The sequence below is a fragment of the Pinus tabuliformis genome, chromosome 2_1, assembly GCF_031772625.1.
Source record: "Pinus tabuliformis cultivar Carrire ecotype Pingquan chromosome 2_1, CPIR1, whole genome shotgun sequence".
Lineage (NCBI taxonomy): Eukaryota > Viridiplantae > Streptophyta > Pinopsida > Pinales > Pinaceae > Pinus > Pinus tabuliformis.
In genome coordinates this window covers 733,437,015-733,457,461 of record NC_142299.1, presented here as the reverse complement: position 1 = coordinate 733,457,461, position 20,447 = coordinate 733,437,015, and positions in this window count along the sequence as shown.

Genomic DNA, 20,447 nt, shown 5'->3' with positions numbered 1-20,447 from the left:
ATTGTCTTGCCAATGTGATGACAGGGGTTGGTACTTCATCTGCGCAACATTTCCTCATGAGATTGTAGGCTAGTAGCTGCGTGGTGACTCATACTACGCAGTCGCTCATGCTTGTTATGACATAGCCACACTTTCCTTTATCCAGATGATAGTTCTCCTCCACTGTTTCGGCGAGGCCTCCCTCAATACTAATTCCTACGATGTCTGCTAGGTTATTCCCTTTAGTCGGCAGGTGCGTGATCTGGTGGATTAAGTCAGCTACGATCAGGATTGGTTCTTCCAACTAGATATATCCATCGTGCATGAGACATAGCAATCGTCTGATCATAATATTACGATGGTCATGCAGTAATAGTGAGGTGTCCATCTAAGATTTAGTATCCCTGCCCTCTCCACACCCAGTAACCACTTCTGCAGCAATAAATTGTCATCAGCAAGTTTGGGGAACTTGTCGCTGTGTGCAAGGTCCCAATCTTTGAATTTGATGCTTGTAACGTGCCCCATTGGCAATCCTTCGAACATTATATCATCCGGAAGAAGCGGACTTTGCAGTGTAGTTTTCACAGCATCTACCTCTTTCGATATCTTGGTCCTCCCAGTCCATGGAGAAAGTTATGAGGGTAACAACAGAAGCTGGAATGTAGATTCTTCTTCCTCTGCTTGTGCATCAATCTGATCGATTAGGTCTTGTATATCGTCCTCTTCTTCAGCAGGTTCAATGGTTACTGCTTTTCTCTTTTCCATGGTCGAGCATTTGTTAAGCCTTGGGGAGGCTCAGACTATTCCCATATTTTGCTTATTCCTCCTGGGTCACGAGATACATGGGGATTTAGGAACTTCAGGGGTTGGAGTCACAACCTTGGGCTCTTCTTGACTCAACTGCATTTCTTTTGCGACCCATGCTCAGGTTCTTGCCATAGCACTCATGGAGTACTTGATAGCTGTGTACTTGCTACTTTTTGCTAGTTTAAAGTGCCAAAAGTCCAGTGTTGGCCTTAAAGCATGTAATTTGAAAAAATCCCGTCCCTCCATTTTCAGTTCATTAATGGCGTCGAGTGGGAAAATCTTTGCATATCTTGTCCAAAACTTGTGTCTTAATGTCCTGCCACCCACTCCTTTTTGACGTGATCAGACCTTTGTCTCAGGTCCAATGTGGCTAATGGCTACATTTTGACTTTCCTCTATGGTAGTGCTATCCGAGGGGTGCTGCTACGAACTTGGGGATTGCCGGTTTTTTGTAGACTAGTTTATAGTCCCACACCTTCTCTCAACTGTTTAAGGTGCTGATACTCTAGTTTTCGTTGCTAGTTAGGTATTCTCACCTTTGGTGCAAGGTCAGAATGGCCCTGCTATCCCGAGTTGTGAGAACCGTTCATGCACCTGGTTAGCCCATCGAGAGGTTATGTTCTTTCGTGAGTGTGGGCGCAGCCATGATAGAAGGGTTACAACTCGTTCTTGGTCTATTAGGCTGGATTCGGCCTTTCATAGCACACGTTGCTTTCTTGGCTGTAACCACAGTGTATTGATGCTGCAGGGCTTGTGGCTACTTTGTTTTTCTGAGGTTCCCTCTGTCGTTTATTACAGATCCAATGGATCCGCGATATCTGTAGCTTCGTTGGGCCTCTGCTGATCTTGGTACCGACCGCTGGTGCATCGGTCTATTGGGGTGGCTTGGGACTGCTGATGTTAAGCTGATTGGATGCCCACACCTCAAACATATATCACTTCTACTGTCGAGGGATGCTTACTTCGTTATGCTCTCCCCTCTGTACATGTGCCTGCCTTCGACATTGGTGCCCTTTCCTTTGCATCCTCAGGGCTATACCTTCGCCTGAAATAGTGGTGGCGCTGGATGATTTCGTGGATACCTCCTGCTGTTCTTTTGCCCCTATTTCCACCATCCTATTACAATTGAGTGTGGTGACCTCATGCAGTCAGCTTTGCCATCGTTCAATCTCTTCATCTGAATCCAACGTGTAAGAACTATCACCGTCCCAGGAGAGTCTACCATCCGCTGTAATAATGTAGATACAGTCGAACTCCCCGTCGCTACCTTCGTCGCGTACAGGCTCAGTATATTTCACCCCCTCTGCTGCATCCAACAGGATCACTACGCGGAGAGATTTCTTTTCGAATATCATTTTTTGTTTCTTGAGGTTGATGACTCCATTCATATCAGTTGCCCAATATATCCCCAGTAGAACAGGATATGGGTTACTATCATCGACAATTTCGATGACCTCAAAATCAGTCTGTGTGCTGGCACCATCGATGTCTACTGTAACTCCGCATAAGTGTCGCATGGGCAGAATCTTCTATTGGTTAGCCATCTATAGTTGAATTAGTGACATTGCAGCATAGGCCTACCCATGCGTTCCCAAGTCTACTTTGGTAAAACATTTACGTTGGATCCTAAATCTAAGATGACCTAGTCCATCTCATAGTCTCCAATTTGGACGGTTATTCACATTTCCCACCCAGTGCACAAAGCATGTTTACCTAATTTTCGAATCGTTCATAGTTCATCTGCTCCTACACACCAGGTTATCAATTCTTGTAGCCCCTTTACTACATTAGCATGCTTTAGTAAGTTCATACAGGATCCTAAAAATGTGGTTAGCATAGATGTATCCTTCTCTGATCCTACTTGGTCCTTACTTCCCAAGGTAGAAGCTTCCATGAAGTTCTTCTTGGGTTCCATAAAGGTTTCCTTCAAGTGTTCCAAGTCAAAGTCTAGTTGTTTTCGGGTGGCCTTACGAACCCACGCATCCGGCTCTGGCTATTTCCCCTTATCTTGTTCGGTGGTAGCACCACTATGAAGCATCATATTTATGCTCGGTTCCTCCATACGAGGTTCAACCTTCATCATCTAGATGTTCTGAGTGGGGTTGGTCAGGAGCACCACCTTTTCTCACATCTGAGCAATCAACGTGGGGCAATTGACTGCTTCGTGGTCAAATTGGTAACTGTAAGAACAATAGGCCTCAGGAGGGTTCATGCAATCCCACGCATAATGTCCCAGCTCTCCACAATTGTAGCAAATTAAGGGTCCTCGTCCCCACCCAAGTCCCATGCCTCCACGGCCCTATTTGCTTCCCTAAAATCCCCCTCACGTGAAGAATGTGGTGGGATCCTATCTGCCTGCCTCTGTTTGTGTTACAGGAAAAGTGTCTATGCAGAACTGCTAATCCCACTAAGGCTGGTAGCTACCTTAGAAACAAACAAAGTAAAACTACTTTCGTTTTCCTTTATGAAAGATAGATGAGATAAGAATAAAGGAGACCAACCTCTGTCTTGCGCTTGGTTCCTTGCTCGATTCCTCTCTCTTCTGATAGTCCTTTGCTACTTTCTTTCTTGTATACCCAGCTTCACAGAGTACCTGTAGAATCAAAGTAGCATAACACTATACGAGAACATGGATCTATTATCATAAACAATCTAGGATCAGATGTAAATTGACCATACAAATGCATAAAACATAAATCACACAAGAGTATGGAGGAAAACTTGAATAGCTTTATTGATAATCAAGAAAGAGCCAAGAGAGTTACAACCAATCGTTCTGACCCAGCATCATCCTCTCAGCATGTGAGCCCTTCTTCACCTCATGAAAAGCTTAGATCACCCAACACTATGATGTTGCCTCAAGAAGCCAACAACAATTCCTTAGAATATGCAAAATTCTAGCCTCTGGATCTCTGGGATGAGGGATCCATATATAGATGTCTACAAGGGAGGTGAGTCAGCTTTTGAGATTTTGATTAGTGTCTTCCCTCTGATAGTTCTTGCTTCCACTTGGAGATTGATGATCTCTTACTCATCCCTAGTCGAATTCAGAGAGGCAAGTATCACTGGAGAAGTTTCTGGAAGATTCCATGCTTCTCCACCTCGCAGATTGACACTGCCATTTGTCCCTTCTCACCCATCACACCCCATAGAAGGGCTTTTTGAAATGCAATGCACCTACTGTGTGTATTTAGGTGAGATGCAACGCACTTTGACTATGGAGCAGGTGAAATGGTCCAGTTTTGACTAGTTTTGAGCAGTTTTTCATGGAGAACTTCTGGGAGAAGCTGTAATCAGTTGACCTTGTTCTTTTAGGGGTTGGAACAACACTTTTAGCGACTTAGGAGCCCTTAGTTTATGGACATTTATGCTTGGGGTTGCAGTGCCCAAAAATGTCTATAATAGTTGCCCCCTAAAGCATGAGGTCATTAATCTTTTTTGATGTCGGGTGAAATGCTTTATCATGAGGATCCGAAGTTCTTTCACGCTGGAAGGAGACCTGTAATAAGATACAATTCAATACATTATCTTCATAATATTTTCATGATCTAGCTGAGGCAGGCATTCCCATGCTTAGCTTTATAAATTCATTTTTATGTACATAGGTGTTACAGGGAAAAGTGTCTGCTCAGAACTGCTTATCCCACTAAGGTGCGATAGTTGCCTTAGAAACAAACAAAGTAAAGCTACTTTCGTTTTTCCCTTATGAAGTATAGATAGACAGGAACAAAGAAGACCAACCTCTGTCTTGCGCTAATCTCCTGATTTGATTCCTTTCTTCCTTGATAGTCTTTCGCTACTTGTTCCCTTGCACGCCCAGCTTCACAGAGTACTTGTAAGATCACAGTAGCATAGCACTATACAAGAACATGGATCTATAATCATAAAAAAACTAGGATCATATGTAAATCGACCATACAAATGCAGCAAACGTAAATGACACAAGAGTATGGAGGAAAACTTGAATAGCTTTTATTGATAAACAAGAAAGAGCCAAGAGGAGTTATAACCAGTTGTTCTGACCAAGCATCAACCTCTCAGCAAGGAAGCCCCTCTTCACCTCATACAAAGCTTAGATCACCCAACAATTTGTTGTTTGTCTCAAGAAACCAACAACAATTCCTTACAATATGCAAAATTCCAGCCTCTGGATCTCTGGAATGAGGGATCCATATATAGATATCTGTAAGGGAGATGAGTCATCTTGTGATTTGATTAGTGTCTTCCCTCTGATAGTTCTTGCTTCCACTTGGAGATTGATGATCTCTTACTCATCCTTGGTCGAATTCAGAGAGGCAAGTGTCACAGGAGAAGTTTCTAGAAGCTTCCATTGCCTCTCCACCTCGCGGAATGATACTACCATTTGTCATTTCTCGCCCATCGCACCCACACAACACACCCACACAGTGTATTTAGGTGAGATGCAATGCACTTGGCCTATGGAGCAGCTGAAATGATCCTGTTTTGACCAATTCTAAGCAGTTTTTCATGGAGAACTTCTGGGAGAAGCTGTAATCAGTTGACCTTGTTTCTTTAGGGCTTAGAACAACACTTTTAGGGACTTAGGAGCCCCTGGTTTATGGACATTTCATGCTTGGGGTTGTAGTGCCCAAAAATGTCTATAACAGTTGCCCCCTAAAGCATGAGGTCATTAATCTTTTGATGTCGGGTGAAATGCTTTATTATGAGGATCCAAAGTTCTTTCAAGCTGGGAGGAGACCTGTAATACGATACAATAGAATACATTATCTTCACAATATTCTCATGATCTAGCTGAGGCGGGCATTCGCATGCTCAGCTTTATAAATTCATTCTCATGTACATAGGACAGACAATCGTCTGAGTGTAGACTGATGATTCGGATAGAGCCATCATCCCTTTGATTGGATGATTATCTGTGCAGCAATGATGTACATTTGATGTCTTTATTTCCCTGAATTGCAGCACGGATGGATGAAACTAGATCTGTGGTCTTCAATCTCATTCGATCTTCACTCGAAGTACAAGTCCATCCATGTGAGAGATGTTCTGGAGTTGAACATGGAAAGACATCGCTTGATTACCAGCCAATGATGTAAGTTGTTAACAAGCGCGAGAGGAATCACCGATAATAATAATTACCCTCAAGGTATTGCAGTACAATTCACGTGGTGTGAATAAAGGACTTGGCATCGAACACCACGCAAAATCTTTCGGTCGAAGGTCATTGATGTAAACCTGTCGCCAGAAGTGAGAAACTTGCCATTGAGGCATGCAAGCTTCAAAGTACTGAATGGGGTGTTCCTAGATCAACTTCTTCAATAATGAGCTGATGTCAAAAAGAAGCGATCCGTCACAGGAGGGCCTTAATGAATCCCACATCAATGACACGGAACGGAGAAAATGATTTTAATGGAGGTGAAAATGATCTGGTGATATAATGTTCAGGGTGGCGGTCATGAAAGAATGGAGTATAAATGTATTGTAGTGGGTGAGACACAGGTGAATTCTCTGAATGACTTCTCTTGAACATATCGGTGACACTGACGTGATGGATTGGTAGCATTAACCCCAAATGTGGATGGTATGATGGGACCATGGTGATGTGACCGGTGGATGAAACAACCCAACCCGACTTGGATGCGGAGTGAAAGTGTCATGTTCAAGAGCGACTTGCTACCAACAAAGTATCTTCAAGTTTTCTTCCCAATTTTTCCCCAGTCATTGCTGACCAGTACCTCTTTATTTTTATCAAGCTTGAGGAGGATAACATATGCTTGTTCTATAATTTTCCCTTCGGGCAAACCCATCGCTATGTTTTAACGAGCCTAGCGATAGTGAAACTCGTTCTCGTCTATAGACAAGTTTGTCGCTATTAAAATTTTAACGAGTTTAACGACAAAGATAACTCGGTCCTTTTCAATTTTAGAGAGTCTGAAAAGGAACATAAAGGAAACTCTAAAATTCCTTTTTCGTCATCTAATCCCTTAAGTCCGAAAAAGTATAAAACAATACAGAAGGGATGACTTTTCGATACTTTTAATGAGCCGAACAAAACAGGTGCTCGATCTCTTTGTGTAATAATCCCTCAGGTCCAAAAAGATTAAAATTTAGAGGAGGGATAGCACTTTCGGTCCCTTTAACGAGCTGGAGAGGCCAATGGCTCGGCAATCTTTTCATATTTTATGATTCAATTGAAAAGAACTTAAAGGAGACTCATCTTTTGAGGAACGAGTGATAAAATGGGTAGCTACTGATTCCAGGTAAGATTTGGAATTTTCTAATCACGACAGTGTTACAAGGATGGCTAGTGAGATCACTCTTCACAGCTGTTCCTCAAAATGGGTAAACAATCAAATGGAGGTGAATGATCGGCCAATGCAAAAGTGGAGGTGACGGTGCAAACACGACCAGGGCATTAAAGGCTGAAGTATTACATTCACGATGGTTATTTACCAGAAATTGGTTCATTTTTTAATGAGCTTAAACTCTGGAGGAACATGTGCTCATTGCTTATGTTTATTTTTTAACGAGCATGAAGTTCGCACTAAAACTGCTCGATTAATCTAGTCGTATAATAAGAATGTCTCATATATAAAAACGGAAATTTTTAGAGTTTTTCCCCACATCCTTTCTTTATGCAAGTTAGGAAATGACCAATCCTACGAGTTTAAAGGGTTAGAGGACCTACAAATTTAAAAAATAAATAGTCGCTCTTCACTTGCATGCCCCCAGGTATAAAACAGAATTTCAAGGTTACCCCTTCTTCTTTCCGTTAAAACATTTGTTTTACCGGGAGAGGTCTACCTCTTACAGGTTACCAAAGATTTTTCTATTCACAGTGTAAACAAAACATTTCTTCGGCGATGTTTATCAAAATATACAAAGGTGAGTGGCAATGCCTGCCAACCCACATAACTTTGACAAGAGAATCTTATTCTAGAATAACCCCCTCTTTCAATCACAGACGGGAGTACAGACTAGTCATATTTTCTCGCGGAAACCTACCCTATACCCGAAGTTTTCCTACCGAAGCAGACCAGGGTGCATGCCCCCTGGGTTTCAGTCATGTCCCCCGAATCACTCGCGCTCATCGGGCGGACGGACTGGGGATTGAGACATTTCTTGCGTGAAAAGACCATTTAGGGATGGTATATGACTATTTTCTCTCTGTGATCCAGGAAATGAAAGTTGGTCTATGAGCTTGACCACTCTTCCTTCGTGCGGAAAACACATTACTCTAAAGAGTGAGGAGACAATCGCTCCCATGCAATAAATATAGTCTCGTCCAAGGAGTAGATTATAATCCATGGGTCCTTGAACTACCATTACATTCATTTGAATGGTTTTCCCTCTCAATGTTATGGGTACATTGGGAAAGATCCCTAACGGTCGACTGGTTCCCTTGTCCAAGCCTATTAGATTTCTCATCTCAGGCAAAAGCGATGGCGAACCAAGCGCTTTCCAAGCAGTTGAGGAAAGGATACTCACAGAAGCCCCTTCATCTATGATGGTACCGGCCATAACCATTCTATATATTTGAACAATGATTTGGAATGGTATACTAGCTAGTAAATGGGGTCTGCCTAGTTGATTCCAATCAAAGGAGACAACTAGGTTGCTTAGAGGTGGGACCGAATAGATGGCTGGGTACGACTCTGACGAACTTCCTTCCTGCGGTAAAGGAATGGGTAAATTGCCCCCATGTTCATCGGAGTCTGTGCTTACGAAAAGAATTTGGACGGTGTCATCCTTGTTCTCTCCAGTGACTGTATCATCTAAAGATGGAACCTCTGAAGGCAAGACCGGGTCAACTGCCGCCTCGACCTTTTGACTTTCGTCTGGTATGGGTTCAGATGGTTTGTCTTCAATGATAGATGCTTCAGCCGACCACCTGAGCGGGCCAGCCGGATTTTCAACTAGTGATGGACTTGGCAAGAGTTTTTTATATCCACGAGGAAGTCGTAACGGTGAAACCGGACGATCATCCAAAACTCTTTTAGCCTCGTCTAAGAAGGGACAATGGTGGATGGCATGATCTCCTTCACACAGTTTACAAGGAAATCTATATTTTCCTTTTTGTCCTGGGCTTCACTTTCACTAGTCGACAGTGTGTTTTCAACATGATCATCAGATGTTGACGACACCGGGTTGTGCAAATGAGGAGACCAGTCCCTTAAGATCCGAGGGATGTGAGGACAATCTCTATGATAGTGGTCTCCTTTGCAAATGACACATGGCGATTTAGGCCTGGTCGGTGCGGTGTGTGGATTTTTGCTAGACGACGCTTGGTTTCCCCCTTTCGCTTTTGGCTCCTTCTTCTTCTTCTCTTTCTTCTTCTTTTCCTTCTTCTTCTTAGGTACTTGACTTTTGGCTTTACCAGCCCCATCAAGTGAAAAGGAAGGAGGAGAGGAAGAATTGGAGGAAGTAGAATGTCGGTGGGTAACTCTGGACTCGCCTAGTTGCTGACTTGATTGTTCAGGAATTGCGGTGTTCTGAACGACAGAGGTTGAGAAGAGCCATACAGGCAAGCCAATTGTCAGTCCTGGAAGCGACAATGTGGCCATATGGGGTGCACCAACATCTCCCCAAGAGGAGAAAGGACTAGGATTTCCTCCAAGGGGAATTCCTTGGTTGGTGGATTACATTTTCTCAACCCAAGATCAACGTAGGAAAGGGTGATGAATATTCCGTTTAAAATAAATTTTAGACGCTTTGACACAACTTGTTTTTTCAATTTTTAAGAGTCGATAAAAAACAAAAGATGACTCTAATCGCCTTCGATTTTTAATGAGCCTGAAGTGACAAGTGCTCAGATGGACCTTTTCCGTTAAAGAGTTTGAAAAGGAACGAAAGGGACTGCTCTGGAAATCTAGGTAGAGGGATTACCAAACCAATCGCAAAACTGCAGAATACTTTTTACGGTACGGCAGTCAATCTTCCCGAATGCTGTGTTCAGTGCATTGCGATCGATAGGGCAGCAGACACGGCTTCCTATGGATAAAGGATTAAGCCTATTATGGTCTCCCAAAATATACTCGACGGTACGTGGGAGCACAAGTCCGTACTGGCACTTATCATCTCAAAGTGGAGGAATCACCCAACAATCAGTGAGAACAACAATTACCAGGCTTTACGACGTCGGAATACATCTCTAGCCTAGACTTCTAAATGTTGTGCGTTAGGTTCCAAAGCATTGTTAGATTCATTGAATTTATTTTATAGTTGATCTTGTTTATGAGGTTTGCCTTTCAAGTTCACCGCGAGATGTAGATGTAATTCCTAAAATGCAATCTAAGATGAAAAACAATCTTTTTATCTTCTTTGTGCAATGAAAATCCTAGCTGCTATGGAAAGAAAGACAGAATCCTTTCACAAAGAGCAAAGAGCACACTCTAAATGCACTTTCCTAAATCAAACCAATCAGACTGTCTAAATGCAAATGCACATGCATGTATTTGATTTCGACTTTCTTAGTATATGGATGATAAAAAGAAAGTTGATGCACAAATCTGAATTACTTTTCAAGCGACAGTTATCAAAAAGTTTTTTCTCGAAATCAAAAATGGAGGCAATCACAACACCTTACGATTTTGAAATGAATACTTGTTTTCGACACTAGAAAAATTATAAATTCAGACCAAAAAAAATAGTAACAGGATAAATGACTATCAACAGCAATCAAACTCTTTCCTATGATTGAAATCGACACTTGCGACGCTTTCAAATCAAAGGACGACAGTACGATTATGCTACTTTTGCAAAGGAGAACTGAAAATGACTCAACAAACACACAAAAACATTTACAGTTCTTTTGTACAAAGGAGGCAGAATAACAGCAAGGAAAATGGGTTTCAAATAGAGATATACTGATCACTGGCAGCAAACTTCATGAATAGAAATGGAAAGAATGAAGCACAGAAACCAAAACTACACAATGCCTAGTCCGATCAACGCACCTGTAACACAGGGAATTTGAAATGCAGCGCACCTACTACACTTGGGAAGTGCGCTGAATTTCAGATTCTTAGAACAGTACCTGCGTTTGGCCAGAAACGAGACTTTGCTTGGGTTCCAGGTCACATTTTGCAGTTCAGTTCATGGGTTTTGGCTGAGCAAATGGTAATCAGTAATGCAACAATCAGGGGTAGATCTAAGGAGGATCTAAGAGCTACCACAAGGGGCAATCAGAGAGTTTGTGAATCAGTTGTTTAAATCATAAACAGATCCCGGAGATTTACTGAAGTAGCATTTATCTACTTTTCATTTGCATAGCAAATGCAGTTCAAAATCTACCTGGCACGACTTCAGACTCCGTCTGTAAGTTTATGAAATAGACAACAAGGAATATAAACAAACAAACTAATTCGTCCCCAGCGGAGTCGCCATTTTGTTATAGGGAAAAGTGTCTACTCAGAACTGCTTATCCCACTAAGGTGTGATAGCTGCCTTAGAAACAAACAAAGTAAAGCTACTTTTATTTTTCCTTTATGAAGTATAGATAGAGAGGAACAAAGAAGACCAACCTCTGTCTTGCGCTAATCTCCTGATTCGATTCCTCTCTTCCTTGATAGTCTTTCGCTACTTGTTCCCTTGCATGCCCAGCTTCACAGAGTACCTGTAAGATCACAGTAGCATAGCACTATACAAGAACATGGGTCTATAATCATAAACAATCTAGGATCAGATGTAAATCGACGATACAAATGCAGCAAACATAAATGACACAAGAGTATGGAGGAAAACTTGAATAGCTTTTATTGATAAACAAGAAAGAGCCAAGAGGAGTTACAACCAGTTGTTCTGACCCAGCATCAACCTCTCAGCAAGGAAGCCCCTCTTCACCTCATACAAAGCTTAGATCACCCAACAATCTGATGTTTGTCTCAAGAAACCAACAACAATTCCTTACAATATGCAAAATTCCAGCCTCTGGATCTCTAGGATGAGGGATCCATATATAGATATATGTAAGGGAGATGAGTTAGCTTGTGATTTGATTAGTGTCTTCCCTCTCATAGTTCTTGCTACCACTTGGATATTGATGATCTCTTACTCATCCTTGGTCAAATTCAGAGAGGCAAGTGTCACAGGAGAAGTTTCTGGAAGCTTCCATTGCCTCTCCACCTCACGGAATGATACTGCCATTTGTCATTTCTCGCCCATCGCACCCCATAGAAGGGCTTTTTGAAATGCAACGCACCCACACAGTGTATTTAGGTGAGATGCAACGCACTTGGCCTGTGGAGCAGCTGAAATAATCCTGTTTTGACCAATTCTGAGTAGTTTTTCATGGAGAACTTATGGGAGAAGCTGTAATCAGTTGACCTTGTTCCTTTAGGGGTTAGAACAACACTTTTAGGGACTTAGGAGCCCTTGTTTTATGGACATTTCATGCTTGGGGTTGTAGTGCCCAAAAATGTCTATATCAATAGGACAGACAATTGTCTGAGTGTAGACTGATGATTCTCGTAGAGCCATCATCCCTTAGATTGGATGATTATCTTTGCAGCAATGATGTACATTTGATGTCTTTATTTTCCTGAATATATATTACAGCCCGGATGGATTAAACTAGATCCGAGGTCTTCAATCTCGTTCGATCCATGTGAGAGATTTTCTAGAGTTGAACATGGAAAAACATCGCCTGATTACCATCCAATGATGTAAGATGTTAATAGGCGCGAGAGGAATCATTATCATTATGGTGATGTCTACCGAAATAGACAAATGTGAGTGGCACAGACGCCACCACTCACATAACTTTGATGAGGGAATATTATTCCAGTATAACCCCCTTTTCCAATTGCGGACGGGAGTGTCAGACTAGTCATATATCCTTCGCAGAAACCTATGCTATACCTGAAGTTTTCTTGCTGAAGCAGACCAGGGTGCATGCCACTTGGGTTTCAGTCATATCCCCCGAATCACTCGCGCTCATCAAGTGGACGGACTGGGGATTGATGAGACATTTTTTGCATGAAAAGACCATTCAGGGATGGTATATGACTATTTTCTATGCGTGAACCAGGGAATGAAAGTTGGTCTACGAGCTTGACCACTCTTCCTTCGTGTGGAAAACACATTACTCTAAAGAGTGAGGAGACAATGGCTCCCATGCAATAAATATAGTCTCGCCCAATGAGTAGATTATAATCCAGGGGTCCTTGGACTACCATTACGTTCATGTGAATGGTTTTCCCTCTCAATGTTATGGGAACATTGGGAAGGATCCCTAACGGTCGACTGGTTCCTTTGTCAAAGCTTGTTAGATTTCTCATATCAAGCAAAAGCGATGGAAAACCAAGCGCTTTCCAAGCAGTCAAGGAAAGTATACTCACAGAAGCCCCTTCATCTATGATGGTACCGACCATAACCATTCTATATATTTGAGTAATGATTTGGAATGGTACACTGGCCAGTAAACGGGGTCTGCCTAGTAGATTCCAGTCAAAGGAAACAACTAGGTTGCTTGGAGGTGGGACCGAATAGATGGCCGGGTACGACTCTCATGAACTTCCTTCCTGCGGTAAAGGAATGGGTAAATTGCCCCCATGTTCATCAGAGTGTGTGCTTACGAAAAGAATTTGGACGGTGTCATCCTTGTTCTCTTCGGTGACTGTATCATCTGAAGATGGAACCTCTGAAGGCAAGATGGAACCTCGTCTGGTATGGATTCAAATGGTTTTTCTTCAGTGATAGATACTTCGGCCGACCACCTGGGCGGGTCAGCCAGATTTTCAACTAGTGATGGACTTGGCAAGAGTTTCTTATATCCAGGAGGGAGCCGTAACGGTGAAACCGGACGGTCGTCCAAAATGACACCGGATTGTGCAAACGAGGAGACCAGTTCCTTAAGATTTGAGGGATGCAAGGACAATCTCTATGATAGTGGTTTCCTTTGCAAATGACACATGGGAATTTAGGCCTGGTTAATGCAGTGTGTGGATTTTCGCTAGACAATGCTTGGTTACCCTTTATTGCCTTCGGCTCCTTCTTCTTCTTCTCTTTCTTCTTCTTTTCCTTGTTCTTCTCAGGTACTTGATTTTTGGCTTTACCAGCTTTATCAAGTGAAGAGGAAGGAGGAGAGGAAGAATTGGATGAAGTAGAGGGTTGGGGGGTAATCCTAGAATCGTCTAGTTGCTGAACCGATTGTTTAGGAACCGCGGTGTTCTGAACGACAGAGGTTGAGAAAATCCACACGGGCAAGCCTATTGTCAATCCTGGAAGCGACAATGTGGCCATATGGGGTGCACCAACATCTCCCCAAGAGGAGAAGGGACTAGGATTTCCTCCAAGGGGAACTCCATTTTCCTCAACCTAAGACCAACGTAGGAAAGGTGATAATTATTCCGTTTAAAATAAATTTTAGACGCTTTGACACAACTTGTTTTTTCAATTTTTAAGAGTCGAGAAAAAAAAAAAGATGACTCTATTCACCTTCGATTTTTAATGAGCCTGAAGTGACAAGTGCTCAAATGGGCCTTTTCCGTTAAGGAGTCTGAAAAGGAACAAAAGGGACTGCTCTGGAAATCTAGAGAGAGGGATTACCAAACCAATTGCAAAAATGCAGAATACTTTTTACGGTACGACAGTCAATCTTCCCGAATGCTGTGTTTAGTGTATTGCGATCGGTAGCGCGGCAGACACGGCTTCCTATGGATAAAGGATTAAGCCTATTGTGGTCTCCCAAAATATACTCGACGGTACGTGGGAGCACAAGTCCGTACTGGCACTTATTGTCTCAAAGTGGAGGAATCACCCAACCAACAGTGAAAACAATAGTTACCAGGCTTTATGACGCTGAAATACGTCTCTAGCCTAGAATTCTAGATGTTTTGCGTTAGGTTCCAAAGCATTTTTAGATTCATTAAATTTATTTTATAGTTGATCTTGCTTAAGAAATTTTCCTTTCAGGTTCACCGCATGATGTAGATGTACAATTCCTAAAATGCAATCTAAGATGACAAACAATCGTTTTGTCTTCTTTGTGCAATGAAAATCCTAGCTACTAAGGAAAGAGAGACAGTATTCTTTCAACAAAGAGCAAAGAGCACACACTATATGCACTGTCCTAAATCAAACCAATCAAACCAATGCAAATGCACATGCATGTATTTTTTTCAGCTTTCTTAATGTGTGAATGATAAAAAGAAAGCTAATGTGCAAATCTGAATTATTTTTCAAAGTGACAATTACTAACAAGTTTCTTTTCAAAACAAAATGAGGACAATGGCAACACTTTGCGATTTGAAATTGAAAACTTGCTTTCGACACTAGAAAAACTACTAATTCAGATCAAATACAATAGTAACAGGGTAATCGACTATCAAGAACAATCAGATTCTCTTCTATGACTGAAAACGACACTTGCGACACTTTCAAATCAAGAAACGACATTACAATTACGTTACTTCTTTGTAAAGGAGAACTGAAAATGACTCAAAAAATACATAAAAACATTTACAGTTCTTTGCACAATGGAGGCGGAATATCAGCAAGGAAAGGGGTTTAAAACAGAGGTGTACTGACTACAGGCAGCAAAACTCCTGAATAGATCTGAAAAGAGTGAACACAGAAACCAAAATTTAGGAACAATGCCTAGTCCGATCAACGCACCTGCAACACAGTGAAACTGAAATGCAATGCACCTACTACACTCGGGAAGTGCGCTAAATTTGAGATTCACAGAACAGACAGTGTGCTGGACCAGGGACGAGACTTTGATTGGGTTCCGGGTCACAGTTTGCAGTTTAGTTCAGGGATTTTGGTCGAGCAAGTGGTAATCAGTAAATCAATCACAGGGGTAGATCTAAGGAGGTTACTAGAGCCACCAAGAGGGCAATTAGAAATCTTGTAAATCAATTGTTTAATTCATAAACAAAACTTGGAGATTGACTGAAGCAGCGTTGATCTACTTTGCACTGGCATAGAAAATGCAGTTCGAAGGCTAGCTGGCTTGACATCAAGCTCCGTCTGTAAGTTTATAAAGTAAACAAATGTAGATAAACAATCAATCTATTCGCTCCCCAGCGGAGTCGCCATTTTGTTACAGGGAAAAGTGTCTATGCAGAATTGCTAATCCCACTAAGGCTGGTAGTTACCTTAGAAACAAACAAAGTAAAACTACTTTCGTTTTCCTTTATGAAAGATAGATGAGAGAAGAATAAAGGAGACCAACCTCTGTCTTGCACTTGGTTCCTTGCTTGATTCCTCTCCCTTCTGATAGTCCTTTGCTACTTGCTTTCTTGTATACCCAGCTTCACATAGTACCTGTAGAATCAAAGCAGCATAACACTATACGAGAACATTTATCTATTATCAATAAAAATCTAGGATCAGATGTAAATTGACCATACAAATGAATAAAACATAAATCACACAAGAGTATGGAGGAAAACTTGAATAGCTTTACTGATAATCAAGAAAGAGCCAAGAGAGTTACAACCAATTTTTCTAACCCAACATCATCCTCTCAGCAAGTGAGCCCTTCTTCACCTCATGAAAATCTTAGATCACACAACACTATGATGTTGCCTCAAGAAGCCAACAACAATTCCTTACAAGATGCAAAATTCCAACCTCTGGATCTCTGGGATGAGGGATCCATATATAGATGTCTGCAAGGGAGGTGAGTCAGCTTTTGAGATTTGATTAGTGTCTTCCCTCTGATAGTTCTTGCTTCCACTTGAAGATTGATGATCTCTTACTCATCCCTGGTTGAATTCAGAGAGGCAAGTGTAACAGGAGAAGTTTTTGGAAGATTCCATGCTTCTCCACCTCGCGGATTGACACTGCCATTTGTCCCTTCTCTCCCATCGCACCCCATAGAAGGGCTTTTTGAAATGCAACGCACCTACTGTGTGTATTTAGGTGAGATGCAATGCACTTTGCCTATGGAGCAGGTGAAATGGTCCAGTTTTGACAAGTTCTGAGCATTTTTTCATGGACAACTTCTGGGAGAAGCTGTAATCAGTTGACCTTGTTCTTTTAGGGGTTGGAACAACACTTTTAGGGACTTAGGAGCCCTTAGTTTATGGACATTTATGCTTGGGGTTGCAGTGCCCGAAAATGTCTATAATAGTTTTCACCCTATAAGCAGGTGTTTGATACATCAACATTTGATAACTGTAGCAATTTCTTTCCTCGTGGCCCACTATCCAGGAGAAGTTATGAAATAATTGGTTAGGAGGGGGCTGTCTTAAGTTTGGCAATGGATGACAATTGTCTATATCATGCTTCCCTCCCACTCAATAGATTTTGCACCAGAGTGTGGGAACCATGCTTGGCCCAGCTTGTATCCCTGGTCACAATGTTATTCGTCCCCCTCCTGCCACATGGTTTGCGAAGGTCGAGTAGTGGTGTTATCAGGAAATCTAGTGTCCATTCAGAGCTACTAGTCCCACTAAGATGGGTAGCTATCTTAGAAACAAACAAATTAAAGTTACTCTCGTTTTCCTTTATGAGAAGTAGATAGGAGAGGAGCAAAGAATACCAACCTCAATGCTTCGCTTGGTTCCTTGCTTATTCCTTCTCCCCTCTGATAGATCTTTGCCACTCCTTCCTTGCTTACCCCACTTCAAAGAGTACCTGTAAAGTCAAAGTAGTATAATACCTTCAAAGTACTGGGATCTACAATCATAAACAATATAGGACCCGATATATATTGACCACACAAATGCATATATCATCAAACATACAAGATTGTGGAGGAAAACTTGAATAGCTTTATTGATAGAAAGAGTAGAAGAGAGGATTACAACCCATTGATCTGACCCAGTGTCATCCTCCCAGCATGAAAGCCCTTCTTCACCTCATGAAAATCTTAGATCACCCAACACTATGATGTTCCACCAGGAAACTAACAACACTTCCTTATAAGATACAAAATTCCAGCCTCTGGATCTCTGGGATGAGGGATCCATATAAAGATGTTTGCAGGGGGTTGAGTCAGCTTATGGGATTTTGATTAGTGTCCTCTCTCTGATAGTTCTTGGTTCCACTTGGTGATTCATGATCTCTTACTCATCCCTGGGCGAATTTAGAGAGGCAAGTGTCACAGGAGAAGTTTCTAGAAGATTCCATTATCATCCACCTTGCAAATTGTCTCTGCCATTTGTCTACTCTTGCCCATCGCACCCTACAGAAGGGATTTTCAGTATGAATCACAATTTTTGCATGTGGTAGGTGAGATGCATCGCACCCTTATTACTGAGCAGTCAATATGGTCTAGTTTTGACCAATTCTGAGCAGTTTTCCATGGAGAACTTCTGGGAGATGATGTAATCAGCTGACCTTGTTCCTTTAGGGTGTGAAACAACACTTTCAGGGACTCAAAAGCCCTTTGTTTATGGACATATATGATTGGGGTTGAAGTGTCAAAATATGTCTATAACATTTACCCCCTAAATCATGAGGTCGTAAATCTTTCGATGTCGAGTGAAATGATTTATCATGAGGATCTAAGGTTTTTCGAACTGGAAGGTGACCTGTAATAAGATACAATACAATAAATTATCTTCATAATATTTTCATGATCAAGCTGAGGTGGGCATTCCCATGATTAGCTTTATAAATTCATTTTCATGTACATAGGACAGATAACCGTCTGTGTGGCGGATTGATGATTCTGATAGAGCCATCATCCTTTGATTTGGATGATCATCTATGCAGAAATGATGTACATTTCATGTCTTTATTTTCCTGAATATATCGCAGCCCGGATGGATGAAACTAGATCCAGGGTCTTCAATCTCATTCAATCTTCACCCAAAGTACAAGTCGATCCATGTGAAAAGATGTTCTAGAGTCGAACATGGAAATACATGGCCTAATTACTAGCCAATGATGTAAGATGTTAATAGGCACGAGAGGAATCACCGATAATGATGATGACCCTCAAGATACGAGAGTACAATTCACGTGGTGTGAAAATGGAACTTGGCGTTGAACACCATGCAAAATCTTTCGGTCGAAGGCCATTGATGTAAACCTGTCACCGAAAGTGAGAAACTTTCCATTGAGGCATGTATGCTTCAAAGTACTGAAAGGGTTGTTCCTAGGTCGACTTCTTGGATAATGAGTTGTCATTGACAAGAAGTGACTCGTTGTAGGAGGACCTTAATGAATCCCACATCTGTGACACGGAATGGAGCAAATGATTTTGTGGAGGTGAAAAGGATCTGATGATACATGGTTCAGGGTGGTGGTCATGAAAGAATGAAGGGTGAAGGTATTGTAGCGGATGAGACACAAGATGGGTTGGTGAATTCTCTGAGTCACTTCTCTTGAACATATCAGTGACACTGAAATGGATTGGTAGCGTTAACCCCAAAAATGGATGGTACGGTGGACCAATGGTAATATGACAGGTGAATGGAATAACCCAACCCGACTCAATCATGGTGATGGAGTGAAAGTGTCATGTTCAAGAGTGACTTGCTACCAATAAAGTTTCTTCAAGTATTCTTCCCAATTTTTCCCCAGTCATTGCTGACTAGTACCTCTTTATTTTTATCAAGCTTGAGGAGGATAACATATGTTTTTTCTATAATTTTCCCTTCGGGAAAACCCGTCACTATGTTTTAACGAGCCTAGCGACAGTGAAACTCATTCTTGTCTGCATGGACAAGTTTGTCGCTATTGGTTTTAACGAGTTTAACAACAAAGACAACTTGGTCCTTTTTCAATTTTAGAGGGTCTGAAAATGGACAGAAAGGAAACTCCAGTAATCCTTTTTCATCATATAATCCCTTAAGTCCAAAAAGGTATAAAATAATATGAAAGGGATGAATTTTCGATAGTTTTAACGAGCCGAACAAGACGAGCGCTCAATCTTTTTGTGTAATGATCCCTCACGTCCAAAAATATTAAAATATAGAGGAGGGATAGCACTTCTGATCACTTTAACGAGCTGGAGAGGCCAATTGCTTGGCAATATTTTCATATTTTATGAGTCAGATGAAAAGAGCTTAAAGGAGACTCATTTTTTGAGGAACAAGTGATATTTTTGGGTAACAGCTAGTTCCAAGTAAGGTTTGGAACTTTCCAATCATGGCAGTGTTACGAGGATGGCTAACAGAATCACTCATCGTAGCTGTTCCTCAAAAGGGGTAAACAATCAGATGGAGGCGTATGATCAGATAAAACAGGTGGAGGTGATGGTAAGAACACGACCAAAGCTCAAAAGCTGATGATAATGCATTCACAATGGTTATTTATCGGAGATTGGTTCATTTTTTAATGAGCTTAAACTCTGGTGGAACATATGCTCATTGCTTAGGTTTAATTTTTAACGAGCTTGAACTTTGCGTAAAATTGCTCATGCCAGTGGTATAATAAGGATGTCTCATCGATAGGTTCAATTTTTAGGGAGCTTGCACCATTTGAAACTTTGCTCTGAATCCTTTCTTTATGTAAGCTAAGAACGACCAATCCTACGAGTTTAAAGGGTTGAGAATCTACAAACTAAGAAAATAAATGGTCGCTTTTCACTTTCATGCGAAAAGGTTTGCATGCCCCTAGGTATAATGAAGTAGAGTCTCCAGGTTACCCTTCAATTTGCAAACAAAGCACTTGCTCTGTCAGGAAAGGCATACCTTTTAATGTACAAAGTAGAGTTTCCAGGTTACCCTTCAATTTGCAAACAAAGCATTTGCTCTGTCAAGAAAGGCATAACTTTT